Consider the following 18,095-nt stretch of genomic DNA (forward strand, 5'->3'; position numbering starts at 1 on the left):
GAGGAAATAGCAGATGGAAATGGAAATGGAAAGAATAACAATAAAAGAATCAAAATTTTATAATGAGACAAAAACATGATGATGAAACAAAACATAATAATGGAACTGTAATGACCAAACTGGGCCTCAAAGAAGAGATATGAGAATATATTCAATCTCTTATTTGCAAAGGTGGGAAACTATAAATAAAGACATATCCTATAATGTCAGATGTGATTCATATGTTGTCTAGTTTTGTTGAACATTTTTTCCTTTTTTATTATTATGTTATAATGGCTCTCTGGGAAGAGGATAAAGTCCATGAATCCATAAAAGTAAAAAAAAAAAGGCAGCAAGTTATCAATGATTATGCACAAATAAAATATTTTTAAAGCTAAATGTCAGTTAAATATTATATAAAATACTATTCTTATTGGATAACTGCCCATGAAATTCAATTTTTCTAATCTTCCAAGAACCCTCCTGGAACAAATGGCAATCTTTCTCCTCATCATGGTCCCTTAGAGGAAACCATGTGTCATTTAATTGGCAATAAATTCCAGCTCTTGACCACAGGATTCATAATTTTTTTCCCTCCAAAGTCTGAAAAAATTTTAGGAAGGGGATGATGACAAATAAGGAAAAGAAAAGGAAGAAATGTCAGAAATATTAAGATTAAAGAAATAGGGGAGAAACTGTAAAGTACCATGTCCTAAAAACTTGGTTAGAAAAAAATTTCAAAACAGACAGGTGAGCAACATCCAATGCAGCAGAAAAAGTATAGAATATGAGGATGAATAAAAGATCTCGGATTTCAGAAGAAGAAAATCATTGGATAATCTTCATAAAAGCAGCCTTAGGAAAGTAGTAAAAGGCTAACATGGAAGCCATATTGGACTGAGTTAAGGAGAGTATAAAGAGATAAAAGATAATTGACAGTAAATGTCAACTCTCCAAGAACTAAGAAGCAAAAGGGACAAAGAGATGTAGATGTTAATTTATTTCGCTTAACTGAATTTGTTAAAACAGAAGAGAGAAAAGTCACAAAATCACAATAGAGAAGCCAGAAAAAGAAAAAGAAAGAAAATACCAACAAAATACTTAAAGAGAATAAAAAGTTCAGAAGGAGTCACAAACAAACAAAGCGTCCTTCTGACACCTTTTTCCATTGATGAATTCCTTCTGGAGAGTCTATTTTGGAGAAGGGGCCATGCTGGCCGTTCTTTATTATCTTGCCACCTCTGATTCTGTGTCCCCAGTCACAACTGCTTTCACTATCACCATCACCAATATTTTTGTAATATAAAGAAAGAAAAATGTCTTTTTTCCTTGTTTATGCTAGAAGCTCTTGTATTTAATACAGTATCTGACATGTAATAAGTACTTAACAGATATTTGTTGGTCTGCCTGCCTGCCTAAAATAAACTATAGACAATAATGCATTCAGCTTCATATACAATCCTCTTTTTTGTTGTTTTGTCATTTTAGAAAATGCCATGTTTACATATGGAAGCAAGATCCCTAGGCCTGAATGCTGTCCCTATACAGAACATTTTAAAAAATGACCACTATGTGATACTTTCCTATTGGGTATCTGGATCCTATATAGTTACGCCTTCATTAGTCTCCTAATTTTGTACCATCCCCATTCATCTTTCAACTCTATAGAACTCAATGCATTCTTTGTCTTTTTAACTCATATGTAAAACTATAAATTGACCAACAATACTTCATCTGAGGGAAGGTCATGGCTATGAGCCCCTCTTGTGTGGTCATGATGGGATTTTGCTCTTGTAATAATATATGTAAACCACTTCGCAAACCTAAAAGTAGTATATGAATACTAGCTGCTAATATTGTTGTTGCTATGTTGTACATAAGTAATAAAAAAATCCTGGCTAAGCCAGAAAAATGAAAAATGTTAAATTAATTCTTTGACAATTCTGGTTCTATATCTTCAATGAAGCACTGCACTCACTTTGGTAAGGCATCTTTCACTTGACATCCTGGAATCTCAAAGTAAAGTTCTGATGAAGCTGGATTCCTACCTAGATTTCCTGATCTGAGGGGAAAATAAAGGTAAAAACTAGTTTTTCTAACATATTCTTCTGAAAAAGATCCCAGAAAATAGGTGAGTGGATTATTTATTTTTTCCTATCTCTATGCAAACTACTCAATGAGAGATTACTTGAGAATTTCAGTAGCTATTTTTCTCTAATACCCTAATGGGTCTCCCCATAATCTGCTAGTTATGAGAGATACTTCATGTAATTCCTTCCAAAAAATTGTTTCTTCTGGTAGCTCGCTTTGTCTGTCTGTTTTTTATCCATGTCTACTGCTGCTTAGGTTTGATTCTCAAGTCAGCAGTGTCTTATTTTGTGCTGTACATACACTATCTACATATCTCTACCATACCTCCTGTGTGAACTAATTTTCAGAATAAAAAGTATTTTCTGAGCTTGCCTGCTCTTGAGGAAGGAAGTGTTTTTAAAATAATTTGAAGAAAAAAGCTACAAAGTTCTTTCCTCTGAATAGCAGTAAAAGTACTTCAAATTAGCTAGAGGAACAGAAAGTGATAAAGCAAAAATTCACCAGCTGGGGAATGGCCAAAAAAAAAAAAAAGCCTTCAACAAAAGAGTTAAAAAAGAGTGTTTGTAACCAAACATCAAACACTAATAACAACACTGAACTCAGACAACAAGTACAAAGATTGTGTCAAAAGACAAAATCATGATGGATCCCAAAAAAGGCTGCTCACCTACTATACAATTGAAGATTTTAGTTTTTTTTTCTCTTTCAGTTCTTCATAAAGAAGGAATTTTTAAAAAGATAGCCATTTAAAAAGAAAATGAGGATTTTCTTAATTTAAGCAAAGATAATTTCCCTCAATCTGGCCAAACAATGGAAAGAGAGAGATGGAAATTATAATAAAGAGAAACCCTGAATTTATTTCTGTATTTACCACATATCATTAAATTAGAAATCAAGTATCTTCGACAAAGAGAAGATCTAACTCAGTTCCAATTGATCAATGATGGACAGCATCAGCTACACCCAAAGAAAGAACACTGGGAAATGAGTGTGATCTGTTTGCATTTTTTGTTTTTCTTCCCAGGTTATTTTTACCTTCTGAATCCAATTCTCCCTGTGCAACAAGAGAACTGTACTGTTCTGCACACATATATTGTATCTAGGATATACTATAACATTTAACATGTGTAAGACTGCCTGCCACTAGGGGAGGGGGTGGAGGGAGGGAAGGGAAAAGTCGGAACAGAAGTGAGTGCAAGGGATAATGGTTGTAAATAAATCACCCATGCATATATTCTATCAATAAAAAGTTATAATAATAATAATAAATAAAAATAAATAAATTAGAAATCAAGAAATTTGAATATTTGCAAACAACTTTATTCCTTTTAATTCTCAAAGTGATTGTGGGAAGCAAGAGCTTCTTCAATCCCTATACTGGCTTAACTGATGATTAAAAGCTCAAATTAAAATTTCTCTCCTAGGGGCCAAGGTAACTGAAAGAGGAAATAATTTTTTAAAAAGTTCCCATATTCACCAAAAATATTTATAGCTGCACTCTTTCTAAGTGGAGAACCAGAAATAAAGTAAATCTTTTATCAGTTGGGGAATGGCCAAACAACCTGATATTTCATTAATGATACATTTTTAATGGGAAAGGAGATAGACTGAAAAAAGTGATTTGGCTGAACCCATCATATTTTATCTAAAAAACACAGAAATAACCATATAGAGAAAACATATTTGAAATAGATCATTCATCCAAAACATATAAAGTATGCTGAATTGAAGACAATCAATGGAGGGAAAAAAACTAGAACAAACAAAAAAAGGGAAACACAAGAAACATTATTTAATAGCAGAAAAGTTTAAGGTTAAAAATTAACCATGGTGAGTTAAAGGAAAATATTAATAGGCATGCCATAAAAAATACAGTAACTTAAACTGAATTTGTTTAAATTTTAAGACATTGCAAGTGACTGAAAATTCAGAAAACTTTTAAAAAGGAAAGGCACAGAAAAGCCTTTTCAATGAAGCACTGACAAAAAAAATCTCTGACAAACTTAGGTGGATAGGAGAGAGGTTTTTTGAAAAGTCATTTTTTCCTCTCCAAGTCTTAGAGGGCAAGAAAAATTTGAAAAAATATTTGTGTTAAACTCCAAGATGGCACTTCCCTGTCAAAGCCCATGATGTGGGAAAGTCCATAAGAATGACAGCTCATCTTTTAAATAAATATAAAAATAAATTTGTTTAATTATCTAAATAAACCTCCTGTAATGTAATATAGTATATAGGTTTGCAGGATGTGTGGAAAAACTCATCTCTAAAGGAAAGCAGAATTCTACTAGAATTAATAAAAAGTCTCTTGGATAACACATTCCTAGATTTGGTGGTCTTCTATTCATAAACAGTTACAGAAGCACCAGTTTTACAAGGCAATTGTAAAAGATATCTATGCAAGGCAAAGCTGATTCAACAACATTTCCATTGACCATATCAGTAGATGAAACAGAATATTAATCAAATCATTAATATTTTTGCTAAAATTGAACTAAAAAGGTAGATGGTTCAAGAAAATGGGATTTATTCCCCAATGGGTTTTTCCCCCACTGAATTTTAATGGACAGGCAATTCTTAAATATCTAAGGGGCTGATATCATTGTTTTTAATTATTGTAAGGCATTATTGAAATGTGTCAAAGTCTTCTAGATGCTGGTATAAGCTGCCCTGCCCGAAGAACTAGAAGAACCTTGACAGCTTAAACAACTTGAAAATGGGGTCCAGGGACATGAGACTTTGGGAAGTTCTGCTCATATCTACTATAGCTGATTCTCCTCACCATCACCAAGGTCTTCCATACAAATGTGACCCTCACGCTGCTACATTCTCCCACTCCTAATGGGCTAAGAGCCCACCCATTGCTTCTGCCTGGGTCATTTTAGTCCTCAGTCAAGGACACCAAAGGACAAGTCCAGTGGCCAACGGACCATCCACTGGAGAAGAGGAATTGCTTCTCGGGAGCACAAAGGAAGTCACATTCTCCTAACAAATGAACTCTGGGTCTCCAACGGGACAGGAAACAACTTTGTCACTTTCACACACCAAAATGCCAAAGGTCTAAAATCTGTCCAACTGATGAGTCTATGGTATGGGCCATGCATAGGAATGGCAGTTACCCATCAAAGCCCATGAGGTGGGAAAGTCCATAAGAATGAAATGACAGCTATCTTTTAAATAAATATAAAAATAAATTGATTCAATTATCTAAATAGACTTCCTGTAAAGTAATATAGTATACAGACATGCAGGATGTGTGGAAAAACTCATTTCTGCAGGAAAGCATAGGATATGGGGAAGACCCCATTATATTCGATACCTTCCAAACATTATACACATTAAACAGTTGGTAAAAGAGGTTCCCTCATAGGCTAACAAGGTTGCACCTATATATACCCTTGCTCTCTGGGCAAAATAGCTAACAACAAAAACAGTTAATAGGATGAGTAAGATGCGGATCTGTCCAGCTAGGTGCTAAACTGGCTAAGTTTTGGCAAGCGGAAGGTGGATCTTGGGAAGCATCCCAATTTTTCCTATCCTAGTTTTCCTCAAAGCAACAATGTGGTTCATCTTTCCACAGCAAAAGGAGGCACCTGCCTCACCATGATCCTTGAGCTCTATATGGTCCACCTGTGTGAAGCTAAATTAACCAGTTTATAATCATGGATTGGGAGGCGGGCTCTACAAGAATGATTTCAATTGTGCTTCAGAAGCACAAAAATCAGGAGGTATAGGAGTAGGACTTGGTTGTACTTTGAGAGACTGACATAAATCTGTGGGTTGACTTAAGTATTAATAAGATGGGAAAAAATATGGAGAAATGTGCTCTTATTGGGAAAGAATGGAAAGAATCTAGTCAGTTTGCAATCCTTGTTCCTAGAATGCTCCAATCATAACTCAACCACTGTGACCCACTAATCATACCTTTATCAATCTAATTTCATACAAACCTGCATTCATCTTTCAGCTCTGTACTACCCCTAATTTATTCTGTCTTCTTAACCCAGTTGTACTATAAATTGACCAGAAATACCATACTTGGGAAAAATCACACTTTAATCAATCTCTCTGTTCTAACCTCCATTCATCTTCCAGCTCTGTACCACCCTTAATTTATTCTTTGTCTTCTCAATCCAATTGTATGATTATAAATTGACTAGCCATACCACCCTTGTGAGAAAAACACAGATATGAGTTCTGCTTGCATATCCACAGTCAGATCCTCCTCATGTGTACATAAGTGATGAACACGCCTTGCCTAAAGCCAGGAAAATTCAATTCTTCAACATATATTTATTGATGATTATTAAGTTCACAATAAAATATTTTTAAAAAGAAAAGACATTCAGCCCAAATCTTGTCTTGGAGCAGCCCAGGGTTTAATCTTTAGCTCACTTAGGCTAAGGCTACCTAACAGGCAACTGTTTCCTCAGAAAGTGAACCATAACCATCCAGTACCACTGTATAGCCATGGCAAGGGCTCTGAGGTGGGAGGGGAATGAGGATGAAATGATGGGACACTGGCACAGTTGAAATCTTGCAAAAACATTTTTTTTTAAAAAAACCTGAAACATGATTAAAAAAAAAGGAAAGATAGAATAAAGCTGCTATAAAGGCAGAGGAAAGTTATGAGAATAGGGTCTCAGGGAAAGTTAGAAAAGGTGGGATCTAGAGTACAGATAACGGATAATCTTGAGAGAAATAAAAGGATATCTCTTCTTTTCACAGCCTGGATAAAAAAATGAGAGGCTAGCTGGGAAGACACTACTTTGCTGCAATGCAAAATATAAAATCCATGATGGAGCTCCTATCTCACATTCTCAATCTTCTCTGTAAAGGTGAAGCCGAGGTTTTCAGTAAAGGAGGGGGAAAGGGTTTAAGGAGAAATAATGAAATATCCGGGGAAAACAATAAGGAAAGAATAAAAGAAATGACTGGCAGCATTAAATCACTTAATGTATTTTTACCCAGTCAAATTTGGGGCTAGATTTAAAAAGCTTCACATCTTCCTATAAGAGCCAGTTCTTATAAGACAGTTGACTAGAGAGGAGCAGTACAGAATTGAGCTGGGCTGTGCCTGGCAGAAAGATAAGATATTAGTGCAAGTTAAATCGTTGAAAGAAATAACCACAGGGATAAGATCACAGAAGCTTTGAAGTTTGTATTTTTCCCTAACTAAATTCCAAATTCCTTGAGGAGAAGTACTGTAGTAGCATGGTACAGGAGAAAAGACATTGAATTTGTAATCCAAGAGCCTGTATTCAAATCCTGGCTCTTCTATTTACTACCTATGCAATAAAAGTCATTTCACCAAAAGGGAAGACCTGTGTACAAAGATCTTTATAGCAGCTTTTTTTAAAAAATAACTTTTTATTGACAGAACCCATGCCAGGATAATTTAATAGCAGCTCTTTTTTGGGAGTGGCAAAGAATTGAAAATTGAGAGGAGGTCCATCAATTGGCAAGTGACTGAACAAGACATGGAATATGATTGTGATGGAATACTACTGAAGAAGGAGAAGGTTTCAGAAAAATCTAAGAAAAATTATATGAACTGATACAAAATGAAGTGAGCAGAACCAGAGCTCAATAATAGCAAAATTGCAATGATGATCAACTATGAAAGACTTAGCTGCTCTGATAAACACAATGATCCAAGACAATTCCATAGAACTCATGATAAAAAAAAAAAAAACATGCTATCCACCTCCAGAGAAAAAACTGATGAACTCTGAGTGTAGATTAAAGTATATTTTTCAATTTATTTTTTAGCTTCTCCCTCTCCCCACAACATAAGTAATGAAGAAATATGCTTAGCAGTATAGTACACATGTATAATTTATTTTACTTGTTTTCTCAGTCGGTGAGGGAGGGGCTAAAGGAAAAGAGAGAATTTGGAACTCAAAATGTAAAAAAATATACATAGTTTACCTTTTTATGTTTTCTTATTTATAAAAATGAAGGGGCTGAACTCCCTAACTTCTAGGCTGCCAGTTCTAAATTTATGTCTATGATATCTTAGGCATTTTTGTAATTTCCTATACTCTGTAACAAGAAGAAGCATGCTTGAGGGACAAGTCTCAAAGACAGGATTCAAGTCCAGTCGCTGAAACCTACCATCTTTGAAACTCCTCAACTCATTCAACTCCTCAATGATTCAAACAATTCTCTAAGACTATATATGTCATTTGAGCTCCTAATTTGCATTGATGAAAGGAGCTCCCATATCCAGTAGTCCCCTATACTAACAAAATCATGGATACAGATTAAAAAAAAAGATAAAATTTTACAAATATTAAGTGATCAAAAATAGTTTTTTTTAAAGCTTACTTTCAAAGCTATTTACATTTAAACTAATATCAATGCAAAACTTTTCAATCATGCCCTTCTATGTCTTCATCCTTATTTACTTTTCTCTTATATGTTTTGTGTGTGTGTATGTATGTATGTATATGGATGTGTACTCGTTATAATTAGGCATTTTTCACTGTAACTTATTTCATAAAAATCTTTCAAAATTTTTTACATCCCTAATATTTGTTAGTCTTAATCACATTATAATTCTAGATCACCTCTATGTAGCAAAAACTTATTTCACTACTCCTGATTACTTTCAGAATTTGTTACTTATTATAATTAGGCAGCAAGAGGGTGCAATATATGGTACACCAGGTCTGGACTGAGGAAGACCTAAGGACAAATTCAGCCCAGAAACTTTCTAACTTCCTGTCTGCCTCAGTTTTCTCATCTACAAAATGGGGATAATAATAGTACCTATCTCACAGGGCTATGGAATCAAAGACTTGTAAATACATAAGAATACATAATACTTGTATTGTATAATACTGGAATACATAAGACTTGTAAAGTATTTAGCACAATGTTATCATGTATTAAGTGTCACATAAATATTAGTTATTATTAACTGTTAAATTTAATAATTCTGTGTCTTGGAGTGTGTAGTATAAGAGTTCTTTCTGGAGGTAATGCATGGATTCTTTTGACTGGCATTTTTTTAACCTATGTTCAGAAGTTCTGGACAGTTTTCTTCTTTCTTGCATTATGGCATTCAGGTTTTTCGATGTGTCATGTATTTCTAGGAGACTTGTGATCTTTAGTTTCTATGCATCCTTATTTTTTAGATCAATATGTTTTGCTTGTATGGGGATTATGTTGTTTATTTTCAATATAATTACTTTTTTTTCATCTCTTCTTCTAAATTGTCCTTCACTTCTGTGTATTTTCATTCCCAAACCATTATTATCTCTTTTGTTTCTTTGGAGGGACTTAGCACTATGGTATCAAGTTTCCCTATTATGTCAATTATTTCTATCATGCGTGCCATAAATTCTGCTTTCACAATTCTTATTTCTCTTTTAAGCCATTCAGGAACTTTCTGCAATGATTCCTTGCTCTCTTGGTAATCCAAAGATAGGATCTTCTGCTTCATCGGGTCTGGATTCATTTTCTTTTGTCTTATAATATTTATTTTTTAAAAATATGCTTTCTTTTACTTGATCTAGAATTCAAATTCATTTGTAATATATCTGCTTATGATCAAAATTCTTCACTGAATTTTTTTCCTTCTGAAAGCTTTAGTAATCTTTTCCTTTTATTTTCCCATATTACTTTCTGATTCTTTCCCTTCACCTGTGGTTTCCCTTGGGGACTAGACCTTTTCAAGCCTTCTTGGACTCCTTACACTCAGTGTGAAATTCACAATTTTACCAGCCTTCTATTCTCGGCCCCAAGTGACTTTGGGTGAAACAGATCTAGACGAATGCTGGGCCCTTTACTTCAAACAGGCCTGGCGTATGCTCACATATTCACTCTGGTATCCTGCCCCAGATTCCATATTGTTGCAACACAGAGCACTGCCAGTCCTAGCTGCATAGGGAAGAAGTGAGGAAGGTAAGAGTTGAGTTTTGTTGCAAGTGTGTGCATCAGTTTATGTGTCCTGTGTGGTAAAGCAGCGGAAGGAGAGGGGGAAACCAAATGAGCATGTTAGGAATTAAATTTTGACTTTAGGTGCTGTCAATTTGTCAGATTTTCACCTCCTGAAAATTCTTGGTACCTCAGACTATGGAGATGGCTGAAATTGCTTTATCTCTGGTGCATAATTCCTATTCTAAAGAGGTTTTCACAAGTTCACGAGAACTGGAGAAAATATTTAAAGAGTCCTCCATCTTGTTGGCCATATGACCCAGAAGTCTGAATTAACTGTTCAGTTATGAGATGGCAATGGCTGGAACTAGTGTAGAGACATTCAAAGTGGAGAGAAGGGGTGGGGGGATGGCTGAACAAATGTTTGCACTTGGAGGTAATAGAATATTATTGTGCCATAAAAAGAATATGGGAATTCAGAGAAACTAGGGGAAGATGAGAACTGATGAAGAATGAAGCAAGCAGAACCAGGAAAATAATTTACATCATGTCTAAAAAAAGTCATAAATTTAAAAAGCACTAAAATGAAGCCTAATACTGTGTAACTAAATTGACCAATATCAGCCACAAGAAGAGATGAGGAAATGGACTTCCTTCCTTTCCTTAGTGAGCTGAGGGACTGTGGATTTAGAATGGTTCGTGAGCTGTTAGATCTAACTGCTGCCTTAGGTAGTTTTGCGCAACTGTTTTTCCTTAGTCATGAGAAAACACTGGTTTTGCTGTATATATTGGTGTGGGGGGAAAGAGCAGCACAGTGATATCTAGAAATGACTGTGATACAAAAATAAAATAGAACAGCAAAAATCATTTTAATTAAGAAAAAATGAAGGACAGGAGAGACATTGAGCAGAACAAATTACAAACTTCAGTAACCAAATTAATGTGGGAGGGAAAAAGGAGTCTGAAAAGATTCAGATGGTTCCTCACTGATGAGGAGGAAAATGATGATACTATTGAGAAAAATGAACATATCAGGAGGAAGAAATAGGTTTTAGGTTGGTTTTTTGGGCGAGGGTCTTTGGTATGACTATTGGGGTTAAGTGAGTTGACTAGAATCACACAACTAGGAAGTATTAAGTGCCTGAGGTGAGATTAGAACTCAGATCCTCCTGACTCCAGGACTAGTACGCTAATCACTGTACCATCCAGCTGCCTCAAAGAGTCAGGTTTTCAATGGGAAGGAATGCATTCCTTCCTTCAAATTTTCAGGAAGCCCCAAAGGTCACATGTTGTTTTCTCAAACCTTTTTGCTCTAAATAACAGCTTCCAAAAACAGAAAACCTCTTTTTGCTTCCTCCTCCTTTCTCCCCATCTGTACATTACAAACAGCATTTTTCCCAGAACACCTCTATTAACCCAGGCACTAGCTCAACAGAGCAAAAGCTACAAGCTTTCTTTGATGCAAAGATGCTTAACAACCTAGCTGCCCTTTCCTTTTTCATAGCATGTCATCAAGAGTGACTAATTGCTCTTTGCTAGGTTCCTCAGAGGACTCAGAGGAAAGGATGGATCCTCCTCATTGTTAAGCTGAGGGAAGGGGACCTGAATTACAGAGGAAGCCTGAGTCAGAGCTAACATCAGCAGTCCAGATTTTCTTATTTATTTGTTTGTTTGATAGTTTGTTTTCTAGTCCTTTGCCACTGCCTCTTTGTTTTTCAACTCAGAATTAGATCATGGCTGGGATCAACTGTAACTCATAATGGAATGCCAAGAACAGAAGAGGAAGCACACACACACACACACACACACACACACACACACACCCCAGATAAAACTTAAGCTTGAGCCTCACCCCTGATACTTGTGAGCTGTATAACCCTAGAAAAGTCATTCAATTTCTCTCTGCCTGCTGCTCCTTATCTATGAAAATTAACTGAGAGACTGATGGATGGATAGCTATGAGTAAGAAAGCTTTTATTCAGTGCCTACCATGGCCGGGCAGAGGGCTAAGTGCTGGGGATACCAAAAAAAAAAAAAAAAAAAAAAAGCAAAAGATGGCCCCTGCCCTTGTGGAGTTCACAATCTAAGAGACAGCATTTAGGAAAGACTTAAATAATGCTACATATCATAACACAGAATAACAAAAGTGTGTTGTAATTTAAGTGCTCTATAAATATAAGTGATTGTTATTGTGCACAATAGAAAATAAGGGATGAAGTGAGGGGGGAAAGGTAGGAAAGAAGTAGAAAATGGGCAGAAAAAGGGAGAGATGAGGAAAAGGGCTCCACAAAAAGGGACTGGCTTACAAAAGGAGACAGAAGCAACCCCAACGGCCCCAATCTATTCCCTCTTGCACCCACAACTTGAAAGGCATCCTAAGAAATGTGCTTTTTGTGTATGCTGGTCCACGCTCCTGAGAGAGGTGGCTTTAACAAGGGCTTGAGAGAACATGCAAGTGGCAAAGATTAAGTCCAAGGCGTCATTGAGAAAACCCAGCTTTCCAGATGTGGCGAGTCTGCTGCAAGGACAACTAAATAACAGGAATGGAACTCCCCAGGCAGGTGGGTAACACCTTCTGCTGTCTCTCCTCTTTTCCAGCCTCAGTCTCCCATTCAGACAGGCACCTCACTGTCAGGGCAGCTGTGATGTGCTGTGGAACTCCTCATTTCTGCTTTTCCATTCATGGTGAGCAGAGCACTGTTGCATGAGCCATATGGGTAAAAAGTCCTATGCTTACAGTGAGGAAGACCTGAGATCAAATCCTGCCTCTGAGATTGCCTAACTATAATTAACAACTCTCAGACCATTTTGTCAAATGCAAAACGAGGAGACTGGGCTCAATGGCCTCTAAGATCCCCTTCCAGCTCCACATCTATAATCCTCTAAGTCAGAAGATTTGAATTTGACTCCCAAGTCAGTCCTGCCTGGCTGTGTGACCATGACTTAGCTTCCCTAAGCATCCATAAAAGTGTCTGTAAAACATTCACTGCCTATTTGAGGCTGTCTGGTCAGACTCGGCACCTTAAGCAGGAAGGGGCAAGGAGAGGTGTCCCAAAGACAGACAGTGAGTTATGTGGCCGTAAACGTGACCACCAAATACCAAGAATGTACAACAGAAGCTTCATTAAAACTGTTCTCAACAGGAGGTGTCTGGGGGTACCCAGGCCCCAGGTTAAGAACGCTGGCTACTCCCATACTCTCCCAGCTATTAAGCAGAGGAAGTCCCAGCTGCTAGGGGTCAAAAAGGTCACTCTGTAGCTGGAACTAAACCATGCTCCAGTGTGTTCTGGTTTGGCACAGGCCGGCACAAGCTATGACGTGTCCCTCGTCATCAGCAATAAGTAAATTGCCCATAGTCAACACTCAGGTCCCTCCCTGACACATACTACCGATGGGATCCTGAGCAGGGCCTTCAGCACTCTGGCACCAATCTCTAAGGGTAAAGAACATTTCCGTACCCAAAATTTCCATCAATGCAATACCAAGTCTCCTATCTCTGTAGCATGAACTCTCTCTCTCTTTCTCAAATACAGGAATGGACCAGTAAATACTCCACAGGATTCTTGTTAATGTAAATTATCCTTATGAGCTTAAGAACTGCAATGTAGAGGAATACCGGCTAGAATTCTGGGCTTGGAATTGGAGGACCTGGCCCAAACCTTCCTGATATTTAGTAATTTGGTAATTGGAGAACAGTGGCTCACGTGGCTCAACCTGCTCCTGGACTTCCCGTAGATGCCTAAGATATCGCCATAGGTACAATGTACATTGAGGGAGTGCCAGAAGGGACTACATTGCAGCTTCTTGTCAAACACAGGTGCACAGGTCTCTGAATGCCCGCCTTCAAGGTGTCACCCAGCTCCACCATGCTGCTGAAAAGCACCTAGGAGGAGGACACATGAGCTCTCTTCTCTAGCAGTTTTCTTCAGCTTCCTCTGCCAATACCAGGACTCAAAAGACCTGGAGAAATTGAATGCAATGACATTCAAATTATATAATTAATTCTGAATAATTTAGTGTTTCTTCTATACCATATATATGGGTCTATAATCATATGTTAATTATAATGCCTATAATTAACACTGAATAATTTGGAGTTTCTCCTATACTGTATATATGCTTCTATAATCATGTTAATGATAAGGCCTATAATTAACACCAAATAATTTGATGTTTCTCCTATACCATATTAGTTTGCAGACACTCTCCTCCTCTGAAACTGGACACAAACTCATAACAAGCATTTAATGCTTAATCTTGATATTTTTCCCGGGGGGGGGGGGGGGGGGGGGGGAAGACGGACTGTTGTTTCACAAGGCAATCATGGTTAAGTGACTTTCCCAGCATCAAAGTTAACTGTCAAGTGTCTGAGGCTGGATTTGAAGTAAGTTTCTCCTAAGTTCGGGGCCAGTGCTCTATCTACTGCACCATCTAGCCACCTGTTTTTTTCTTTTTTGTCAAGGCAATGGGGGTTGTGACTTACTCAGAGGTAACAGCAAGCATCTGTAGAGTGCACTTTCCATACACTATCCAACTTGATCTTCAACAACCCTATGAAGAAGGTGCTATTATTATTCCCATCTTACAGATGAGTACCAATCTTTAAACTCTAACCACTCAAAATGATGTCCTTAGCAATGAACTGAGTTTCCTGAATACCATGTCAGAGCTGGATGGGACCTTAGCGGACGGAATGCAGAGAAGTCGACATGGATGGAGAGTCTCAAGATCATGTCTGGAGAAGAGAAGACCCAGGGATGGGGGAATGACAGTTGTTTTCAAGTTAGGTAGAAGAGGAAGATTTGTTTTTGGTCTCAGAGGAAGGAATGAAGCTATAAGTAAAAGTTGCTGTTCTCAGCTCTTATAAAGAAAAACTTCTTAACAATTACATCTATCCAAAAGTGAATGTCTCTGAAAGCACCAGGTTCCTCTCTTCCTCTTCTTCAAAGAAAAGGACAGACGGTTTTAAACAAAGTCAGGTTGAGTTCTGATATGAAGTTATTCTTCCTTATATTCTGTTTTAGTAATAAGAGCACTTAGTCCAGCCCCTTGGGTTAACAGATAAGGATACTTAGGTCCAGAGAGGCGAATGGAATTGTGTTCTGTCCCACACCCCACCCTGTCAGCCACAGGATCATATGAAGTAATCTCAAAGGATTCTAAATTCAATTGAACAAGGAGAGAAAGTGACTTCTCAAAGTTCAAAGTTTTAGGGACTTTTAGTCATCCTCAGCACAGGCCCAGGAGACCATCCTCAAGGTATAGAGTATATCTCCACAAAGATGGCACAGGGTCCGAATTTGATCTGAGATGGACCTAGAATCTAAGGCTTCCAACAAACTTCCAGAATTTCAATAAAAGTAGAAGGCAAAGTGACTGTGACATATATCATCCCTCTGAAGAGCATGAATAATACCTCACATTTAAAACAGGACTGTGAGGTTGGTATTGCATTATCCTGATTCTACAGCTAGGGAAACAGGTTGTTAGGAGGGAAGTGACTCAGTGTCAAGTAACAGTGAGGAGGCAGGTGTGGTCCTGAAACCCGCATCTCCTAATTCCAAGTTCAGCAGGCTTTCTACCCCAACACTTTGCTTCTAAGGAAAGGTGGTTAGGTTGGAGACAAATTGTTCACGTAGCACCAATTGCTCCACCCTCTCCTATTTCTCCAGGAGAGAAAGCTAAGCTGTGAAGATCTTTCCCTCCACGGAAAGCTAGAGAAAAAGAAAAAGGATAGCACAACTACGTGGGTAATTAACTTCAAGCAGTACCTACTCTTGCCCCAACTGCCTTTCAAGAGGAGTCCTTCAAATTTTTCCATCTACTACTCACCACTAATGTTCCTTCTGATTTCTGTAAAGTTCTAAATAGTAGATCATGCTCTGCAAACAAGTAACTATGAAGTCTAAGCATACTTGTAGAGAATGTGGTGTTATAATCTAATTTAACCTGCAGCAGTTAATCTGACACATTTTATAATAGAACAGCTGTTACTTGTACTACACAGTATTTGGGCATAAATGCAAATTCACATAAATGATTAATTAAGAGATAAATAAGTTTCATAGTGAATATTCACCAAAGCCCTTTTACAATCATTTTTATTTAGCAGCTGCATAACAAAATTATGCTGAATCTAATTACTAGTTGAGATATCTCTGAAAAACCTGTGTTCAAATACAACCTCAGACACTTAGTTGTATGATCCTGACCAATCACTCAATCTCTGTTTGTCTTGGTTTCCTCATCTGTAAAACAGGGTTAAAAATAACACCTATCTCCCAAGGTTGTTAAGAGGGCAAATGAAATAATATTTGTAAAATGCTTAACACAATGCCTGGAATATAGCAAGTAACAAATAAATGTTAGCTATTATTATTTTTGTTGTTGTTGTGATTATTGTTATTATTTTTTTATACAGCCAAATAAAGCATTTCTGGGGCAGGTAGGAGAGGGAAAAGGAGAGTGAAGAACTGCCTTAAGGATGTAGTGAGGTCTCAAAGAAAGACTGCATGAACACTACTAGGTGGGGATATCATAAAAAGGATTTCCCTTTAGGTATGGACTGCATAAGATGATTTTTATAGTCCTTTCTAGCGCTGAGATTCTAAAGAAAGCAGGATGGGACTCTGAGGCTATTCTAGAGACATCTCAATTAGTAATTAGATTCAACACACTTTCATTTGCAGCTACTAAATAAAAATGAATGTGAAAGGAGCTTCAACGAATATCCCAAAGTTTCATACTCATTCATAGTAATAATATTCTTATAGCAATAATAGTCCACAATGCATAAAGATGTATATTTATTTTTATTGGTAGAGTATTATTTCAGAGTTATTTGACATATTACAAAAACAACGAGAATAATAAAAACCCCACAGTGACTTGTTTACTCGTTTCACTCCAAAGAGGTAGTTTTGCCAATATAAAGGTGAGGACTAGATAATCAACAGTAGTGCCTTCTTTAGATTTTCCTTTGCTAATTGCAAATGTTCCGTTTATGTTTCAATTTCCCACATTAGGTTAGGATAAGAGTTATTATTTCTGAAGTCTGAAGCACAGAAAAGAAAAATCCACCACCAAATTACCTTGTGAAGCTCTTGCTCCAAAAATCTCCTGATAGATTTTCCCTGAGCCCCAGGTATGAATTGTCACATTCCACTTCCCCAACACTTGCTACAATTTGTGACCTGACCAGCAGTGTCCAAAATTAAATAGTCACTATACTGACATTTAATGATGGCCTGAGGATAACCATGTGTCAGACTCTATGCTTAGCTGTCAGGAGACAGGAATAAGACTGTCCCTGACCTCAAAGTGCTTACATTCTACTAATAAATACTTGTACACAGTGAAGGAAGTACAAGATAAATTCCAATGGATCTATGATTTCAAGTCAAAGTTTCATCTCCAGTCATGAAAATCACAAATGGGCAAGAGTCTATATACCCCAAAAAGTTGACTGCATGGGGTCCACCCGAAGTGCTAAAGAGTCTCTTGCTTTCTCCTCAGTGAAAGGGTACCAGTACAGTACTATAGCTGTCTACTTCTCGTTCTTCCTTGCTGTAACATGATCAACTCATGTTCTCTCCTCCTCATATATTAAAAATTCCTTTGTTTTATTATTATTCTTTGAAATTCCTCACTGGTTACATGTTTCACCTTGCTCACACACCCACTTGTGGGTCTCACCATTGCCTTCTGGGTGATGTTCATTGTTAACTCTTGAAGGTAATTAGTTGATTTCACATCAGGTTATTGTATAGCAACAGTGGTACAATGTTAGTATTAACAAGACTGGCCCTTTGCTTTCATTGGCAGTCTGGGGTCATCAAAGGAACTTTGAAGTTTCCCCTAAGCAAATCGAATATACTGTCCTATTCTTTTGTCCCATTTTGGGTCCAGCTGTTTATCTCTCTATTCTGTCTACCCCAATATACACACTGATGGACAAACTCTATTGGATGCCCATCTAAAAACATATTGAAATATGAGCAACAGATGTTCATTTTCATCCAATGAGTTTTTTCTATATGGATGGACAAGTCAAAATCCTTTCAAAGATTATACTTCTCTTCCAAAACTCTCTGCAATGTTTTAAGGATAGAATCAGCACAAGGCTATCTGCAAACAGGAACAGG

The 18,095-nt window shown here is 37.1% G+C and overlaps 1 protein-coding gene and 1 long non-coding RNA gene across 8 annotated transcripts in view; both read right to left on the reverse strand.

The window, feature by feature from the left end:
• The window catches only part of AATK (apoptosis associated tyrosine kinase), a 200,975-nt gene that overhangs the window by 102,097 nt on the left and 80,783 nt on the right, over positions 1-18,095 (reverse strand). The gene's annotated exons all lie outside the window — the stretch shown is intronic.
• LOC116423249 lies at positions 11,979-16,201 on the reverse strand. Its single transcript, XR_004233782.1, has 2 exons — positions 14,435-16,201; positions 11,979-13,911 (listed from the first exon to the last, which is right to left on the reverse strand). It is a non-coding gene; the product is annotated as an uncharacterized LOC116423249 (long non-coding RNA).

The sequence above is a fragment of the Sarcophilus harrisii genome, chromosome 4, assembly GCF_902635505.1.
Source record: "Sarcophilus harrisii chromosome 4, mSarHar1.11, whole genome shotgun sequence".
In the NCBI taxonomy this organism is placed as follows: Eukaryota; Metazoa; Chordata; class Mammalia; order Dasyuromorphia; family Dasyuridae; genus Sarcophilus; species Sarcophilus harrisii.